Here is a 7,500-nt window from a genome sequence, read left to right on the forward strand (position 1 = left end):
TTAAGAAACATGGAAAAAGTCCCTCTATGTGATGGAAGTCAGCAACAAAAAGCTGGATTTTTTCTAAGTGTCGAGGAGGGTGTCGCTTCCAGAAGGCCCACCCGCCTTGGATCACCACCCGGTTAAGAAAAATGAAAAAAGTCCCTCTAGTTAATGGAAGTCAGCAACAAAAAGCTGGAATTTTTCTAAGTGTCAAGGAGGGTGTCGCTTCCAGAAGGCCCACCTGCCTTGGATCACCACCCGGTTAAGAAAAATGAAAAAAGTCCCTCTAGTTAATGGAAGTCAGCAACAAAAAGCTGGATTTTTTCTAAGTGTCAAGGAGGGTGTCGCTTCCAGAAGGCCCACCCGCCTTGGATCGACACCCGGTTAAGAAACATGAAAAAAGTCCCTCTATTTAATGGAAGTCAGCAACAAAAAGCTGGATTTTTTCTAAGTGTCAAGGAGGGTGTCGCTTCCAGAAGGCCCACCTGCCTTGGATCGACACCCGGTTAAGAAAAATGAAAAAAGTCCCTCTATTTAATGGAAGTCAGCAACAAAAAGCTGGATTTTTTCTAAGTGTGAAGGAGAGGGTCGCTTCCAGAAGGCCCACCTGCCTTGGATCGACACCCGGTTAAGAAACATGGAAAAAGTCCCTCTATTTAATGGAAGTCAGCACAAAAAAGCTGAAAATATGACAGAGTGTCAAGGAGGGTGTCGCTTCCAGAAGGCCCACCCGCCTTGGATCGACACCCGGTTAAGAAAAATGAAAAAAGTCCCTCAATTTAATGGAAGTCAGCAACAAAAAGCTGGATTTTTTCTAAGTGTGAAGGAGAGGGTCGCTTCCAGAAGGCCCACCTGCCTTGGATCGACACCCGGTTAAGAAACATGGAAAAAGTCCCTCTATTTGATGGAAGTCAGCAACAAAAAGCTGGATTTTTTCTAAGTGTCAAGGAGGGTGTCGCTTCCAGAAGGCCCACCCGCCTTGGATCACCACCCGGTTAAGAAAAATGAAAAAAGTCCCTCTAGTTAATGGAAGTCAGCAACAAAAAGCTGGAATTTTTCTAAGTGTCAAGGAGGGTGTCGCTTCCAGAAGGCCCACCTGCCTTGGATCACCACCCGGTTAAGAAAAATGAAAAAAGTCCCTCTATTTGATGGAAGTCAGCAACAAAAAGCTGGATTTTTTCTAAGTGTCAAGGAGGGTGTCGCTTCCAGAAGGCCCACCTGCCTTGGATCGACACCCGGTTAAGAAACATGGAAAAAGTCCCTCTATTTGATGGAAGTCAGCAACAAAAAGCTGGATTTTTTCTAAGTGTAAAAGTTGGGATTTTTTCTAAGTGTCAACTTTTGGTGTACCAACCCTTCCAAAATAAAGTCGGGATTTTTTCTAAGTGTCAACTTTTGGTGTACCAACCCTTCCAAAATAAAGTCGGGATTTTTTCTAAGTGTCAACTTTTGGTGTACCAACACTTCCAAAATAAAGTGGGGATTTTTTCTAAGTGTCAACTTATATAGTCGGGATTTTTTCTAAGTGTCAACTTATATAGTCGGGATTTTTTCCAAGTGTCAATTTATAAAGTGGGGATTTTTTTCCAAGTGTCAACCTGTAAAGTGGGGATTTTTTTTTCCAAGTGTCCACTTTTGGTTCACCATGCCTTCCAGAGTCAAAGAAGCCCCCGAGTGAGACCCAAAAAACCGGACCGAGTGATGTCATTTGGGGTCCTATTTTCAGTCATTTTGTGGGATTTCGGTGACGCCGAGGAGGGAAGCAGGTGTCAAGGGACAGGGGGGTGCCTGTCCCTTTAAGAAGGCCGGCTTGCCGTGGATCTACACCCGGGTAGGGAATTCAAAACAGGCCCCTCTATTTGCTGGAAGTCAGCACAAAAAAGCTGGAAATATGACAGGGGAAAAAAAAAAAGAAGAAGCTGCAATGATGGCAGAGTGTCCATGTGCCTGTCCCTTTAAGAAGGCCGGCTTGCCGTGGATCTCCACCCGGGTGGGGAATTCCAAATAGGTCCCTCTATTTGCTGGAAGTGCCCCCCCAAAAAGCTGTCCATTTCCCCAAGTTTTTAAGGAGGGAAAAGCCACTTTAAGCCTAAAAAGGAAAGCAGGGATTTGGAGCCCTCCGGTGGACTTCCGCCGCCGCTGCACCCTTAGAAGAAAAAGCTGCACTTATGGCAGAGTGTCCATGTGCCTGTGCCTTTAGGAAGGCCGGCTTGCCGTGGTTCTGCACCAGGGTAGGGAATTCAAAATAGGTCCCTCTATCTGCTGGAAGTCAGCACAAAAAAAAGCTGGAAATATGACAGAGTGTCAACTTTTAGTGTAATAGACCTGCGAAAGTCAAAGTGGGGATTTTTTCTAAGTGTCCACTTTTGGTGTACCAACCTTTCCAAAATAAAGTGGGGATTTTTTCTAAGTGTCCACTTTTGGTGTACCAACCTTTCCAAAATAAAGTGGGGATTTTTTCTAAGTGTCAACTTATAAAGTCGGGATTTTTTCCAAGTGTCAACTTATAAAGTGGGGATTTTTTCCAAGTGTCAACTTATATAGTCGGGATTTTTTTTTCAAAGTGTCAACTTGTAAAGTGGGGATTTTTTCCAAGTGTCTACTTTTGGTTCACCATGCCTTCCAGAGTCAAAGAAGCCCCCGAGTGAGACCCAAAGAACCGGACCGAGTGATGTCATTTGGGGCCCTATTTTGAGTCATTTTGTGGGATTTCGGTGACGCCGAGGAGGGAAGCAGGTGTCAAGGGACAGGGGGGTGCCTGTCCCTTTAAGAAGGCCGGCTTGCCGTGGATCTACACCCGGGTAGGGAATTCAAAACAGGTCCCTCTATTTGCTGGAAGTCAGCACGAAAAAAAGCTGGAAATATGACAGAGTGCCCCAAAAAAAAAAAAGAAGCTGCAATGATGGCAGAGTGTCCATGTTGCTGTCCCTTTAGGAAGGCCGGCTCGCCGTGGATCTCCACCCGGGTGGGGAATTCCAAATAGGTCCCTCCATTTGCTGGAAGTGCCCCCCCAAAAAGCTGTCCATTTCCCCAAGTTTTTAAGGGAAACAAAAACCAGGGTTGGGGTTGGATGCATCACACTGTAAGTCTCGGCTGCAGCCAGAAGCAAGTATTAAAAAGGTAGACATCAACCATCATTTAAAAAGGGGAAAACAAATCCATTCATCAATAAATCATATCCAAATTTAAAAAAAGAGGCAGCTCAAAAGAGAGGGTGTGTGTCCAGCAGAAAATAGGCATGATAAACAAAGAGGGCTGGGGTTTGGAGGAGGGCAAAATGTCCCGCAGCCGGCCGCCCGAGTTCCGGGATGCCCAGCACGTCCATAACGCACCCCGCAAAGTCAAACTGGAAGTGGAGGGGAAAAAAGCTGGGAAAGAAGTTGAATGTCCTCAAAGTGTTCCAAAATCAGTCCCACGAGTCCCGCAGCTGGCCACCCGAGTCCAGGGAAGCCCGGCACCTCCGTAACAAGGCCCGCAAAGTCACACTGCAAGTGGGGGAGAAAAGCTGGCATAGTAGCCAAAAGTCCTCAAAGTGTTCAAAAATCAGTCCCCCACCAGCCCCGCAGCTGGCCACCCGAGTCCAGGGACGCCCGGCACAGCCGTAACGCACCCCGCAAAGTCAAACTGCAAGTGGGGGAGAAAAGCTGGGGGAAAATCCAAAAGTCCTCAACGTTTTCAAAATCCGCACCCGGGACTGAGTCCAGCAAGTCCCCCCGGTCCCAAAAATGCCATTTTTTTCAAAAAATACCCAAAAAATGCGGGGGCCAGATTTCGGAACCGGCGTACCGCTTTCGGCCCGCGTGCCCTAGATTGGAGACCGATGTCAAAAATGGACGCCGGTCGGGTATTTTTTTCCTTGGGGTCTATAGAGAGTAAATCCGGAGGAAAATTGGCCTTACGAGCAAAGGGAGGGATTTTAGGGGGCATAACGTCCAGCCGCGTGCCTCCCGGGTCCCGGGGAAGAGAAAGTCCAGAAAACTCATAAAATCATGCCCAGCATGGAGATCCACAAGTCCCGCCGCAGGCCCGAGGCTTCCCGGGTCCCGGGAATGACCAAAAGACACCCAGGAGTGGACCATCGAAAGTGGGAGGGAAATGGAGGGAAAGTCGGGAAAAAGGTCCAAAATGGGTTGAAAATCATATGATCCCACCCAGGGTAGAGTTCCACAAGTCCCGCAGCGAGCTGCACGAGCCGCAGGAACACCGGGAATGACCAAAAGGCACCCAGAAGCGAACCAGCGAAAGTGGGGGGAAAATGGAGGAAAAGGAGGAAAAAGTACCAAATTGTTTAAAAATCCTACCCAGGATGGAGTTCCACAAGTCCCGCAGCGAGCTGCACGAGCCGCAGGAACACCGGGAATGACCAAAAGGCACCCAGAAGTGAACCAGCGAAAGTGGGGGAAAAATGGAGGAAAAGGAGGAAAAAGTACCAAATTGTTTAAAAATCCTACCCAGGATGGAGTTCCACAAGTCCCGCAGCGAGCTGCACGAGCCGCAGGAACACCGGGAATGACCAAAAGGCACCCAGAAGTGAACCAGCGAAAGTGGGGGAAAAATGGAGGAAAAGGAGGAAAAAGTACCAAATTGTTTAAAAATCCTACCCAGGATGGAGTTCCAGAAGCCCCGCAGCGAGCTGCACGAGCCGCAGGAACACCGGGAATGACCAAAAGGCACCCAGAAGTGAACCAGCGAAAGTGGGGGAAAAATGGAGGAAAAGGAGGAAAAAGTACCAAATTGTTTAAAAATCCTACCCAGGATGGAGTTCCACGAGTCCCGCAGCGAGCTGCACGAGCCGCAGGAACACCGGGAATGACCAAAAGGCACCCAGAAGTGAACCAGCGAAAGTGGGGGAAAAATGGAGGAAAAGGAGGAAAAAGTACCAAATTGTTTAAAAATCCTACCCAGGATGGAGTTCCACGAGTCCCGCAGCGAGCTGCACGAGCCGCAGGAACACCGGGAATGACCAAAAGGCACCCAGAAGTGAACCATCAAAAGTGGGGGACAATTTGAGAAAAAGTTGGAAAAAGGTCCGAAATTGATTAAAAATCCTACCCAGGATGGAGTTCCAGAAGCCCCGCAGCGAGCTGCGCGAGCCGCAGGAACACCGGGAATGACCAAAAGGCACCCAGAAGTGAACCATCAAAAGTGGGGGACAATTTGAGAAAAAGTTGGAAAAAGGTCCGAAATTGATTAAAAATCCTACCCAGGATGGAGTTCCAGAAGCCCCGCAGCGAGCTGCGCGAGCCGCAGGAACACCGGGAATGACCAAAAGGCACCCAGAAGTGAACCATCAAAAGTGGGGGACAATTTGAGAAAAAGTTGGAAAAAGGTCCGAAATTGATTAAAAATCCTACCCAGGATGGAGTTCCAGAAGTCCCGCAGCGAGCTGCACGAGCCGCAGGAACACCGGGAATGACCAAAAGGCACCCAGAAGTGAACCATCAAAAGTGGGGGACAATTTGAGAAAAAGTTGGAAAAAGGTCCGAAATTGATTAAAAATCCTACCCAGGATGGAGTTCCAGAAGTCCCGCAGCGAGCTGCACGAGCCGCGGGAACACCGGGAATGACCAAAAGGCACCCAGAAGTGAACCAGCGAAAGTGGGGGACAATTTGAGAAAAAGTTGGAAAAAGGTCCGAAATTGTTTAAAAATCCTACCCAGGATGGAGTTCCAGAAGTCCCGCAGCGAGCTGCACGAGCCGCAGGAACACCGGGAATGACCAAAAGGCACCCAGAAGTGAACCAGCGAAAGTGGGGGACAATTTGAGAAAAAGTTGGAAAAAGGTCCGAAATTGATTAAAAATCCTACCCAGGATGGAGTTCCAGAAGCCCCGCAGCGAGCTGCGCGAGCCGCAGGAACACCGGGAATGACCAAAAGGCACCCAGAAGTGAACCATCAAAAGTGGGGGACAATTTGAGAAAAAGTTGGAAAAAGGTCCGAAATTGTTTAAAAATCCTACCCAGGATGGAGTTCCAGAAGCCCCGCAGCGAGCTGCGCGAGCTCCGGGACCCCCGGGAATGACCAAAAGATACCCAGGAGTGAACCAGCGAAAGTGGGGGACAATTTGAGGAAAAAGTTGGAAAAAGGTCCGAAATTGTTTAAAAATCCTACCCAGGATGGAGTTCCAGAAGTCCCGCAGCGAGCTGCACGAGCCGCAGGAACACCGGGAATGACCAAAAGGCACCCAGAAGTGAACCAGCGAAAGTGGGGGACAATTTGAGAAAAAGTTGGAAAAAGGTCCGAAATTGATTAAAAATCCTACCCAGGATGGAGTTCCAGAAGCCCCGCAGCGAGCTGCGCGAGCCGCAGGAACACCGGGAATGACCAAAAGGCACCCAGAAGTGAACCATCAAAAGTGGGGGACAATTTGAGAAAAAGTTGGAAAAAGGTCCGAAATTGTTTAAAAATCCTACCCAGGATGGAGTTCCAGAAGCCCCGCAGCGAGCTGCGCGAGCTCCGGGACCCCCGGGAATGACCAAAAGATACCCAGGAGTGAACCAGCCAAAGTGGGGGACAATTTGAGAAAAAGTTGGAAAAAGGTCCGAAATTGATTAAAAATCCTACCCAGGATGGAGTTCCAGAAGTCCCGCAGCGAGCTGCGCGAGCTCCGGGGCCCCCGGGAATGACCAAAAGATACCCAGGAGTGAACCAGCCCAAGTGGGGGACAAATGGAAGAAAAGCCGGGCCAAGTCCAAAAAAGTTGGCTTTTTTGCCAAAGTGTCAACATGCGTGATTTTGTCAGAGTGTCCACTTTTGGGATTTTTTCTAAGTCCAACAACGAGAGAGGCCTGGCCTCCAGCCTGTCTAGCCTCTTCCATGAGACACTTAGAAAAAATCCCGTGCAAAAAAAGTGGATTTTTTCTAAGTCCAACAACGAGAGAGGCCTAAGTTCCAGCCTCCTTAGCCTCTTTCTTCCGTGGAGCAAAAGTTGGATTTTTTGCCTAAGTGTCAACATGCGTGATTTTGTCAGAGTGTCCACTTTTGGGATTTTTTCTAAGTCCAACAACGAGAGAGGCCTGGCCTCCAGCCTGTTTAGCCTCTTCCATGTGACACTTAGAAAAAATCCCGTGCAAAAAAAGTGGATTTTTTCTAAGTCCAACAACGAGAGAGGCCTAACTTCCAGCCTCCTTAGCCTCTTTCGTTCACATACTTAGAAAAAAATCCCAGCGCCAAGCCCAATGCATTTCAATGGGATTTATTTTTCGAGCCGGATTTTTTCTAAGTCCAACAACGAGAGAGGCTTGAGTTCTAGCCTACTTTAAGCCTCTTTCGATTTTCCCTGTTTTTACCAGGTCTACCAAAACACCCCCATCACGTTAGTAGGTGCGCCAGGCTTAGACAGGCCGAATTGGCAGGAAATGTGTCCGAGTCAAAGTGAGCTATTTTGGGACTCAAAAGTTGGATTTTCCCCCTCTTTTCGATGGTTCTTTTTTCGAATGGTTCTTCCAGGCTCTGAGGACAGGGGCTCACGCGGACATGCGTGGCCGCCTAGGGGGCGCTATCTCGGACACATTTAGGG

Source organism: Nerophis ophidion, unplaced genomic scaffold (genome assembly GCF_033978795.1).
Source record: "Nerophis ophidion isolate RoL-2023_Sa unplaced genomic scaffold, RoL_Noph_v1.0 HiC_scaffold_57, whole genome shotgun sequence".
Lineage (NCBI taxonomy): Eukaryota > Metazoa > Chordata > Actinopteri > Syngnathiformes > Syngnathidae > Nerophis > Nerophis ophidion.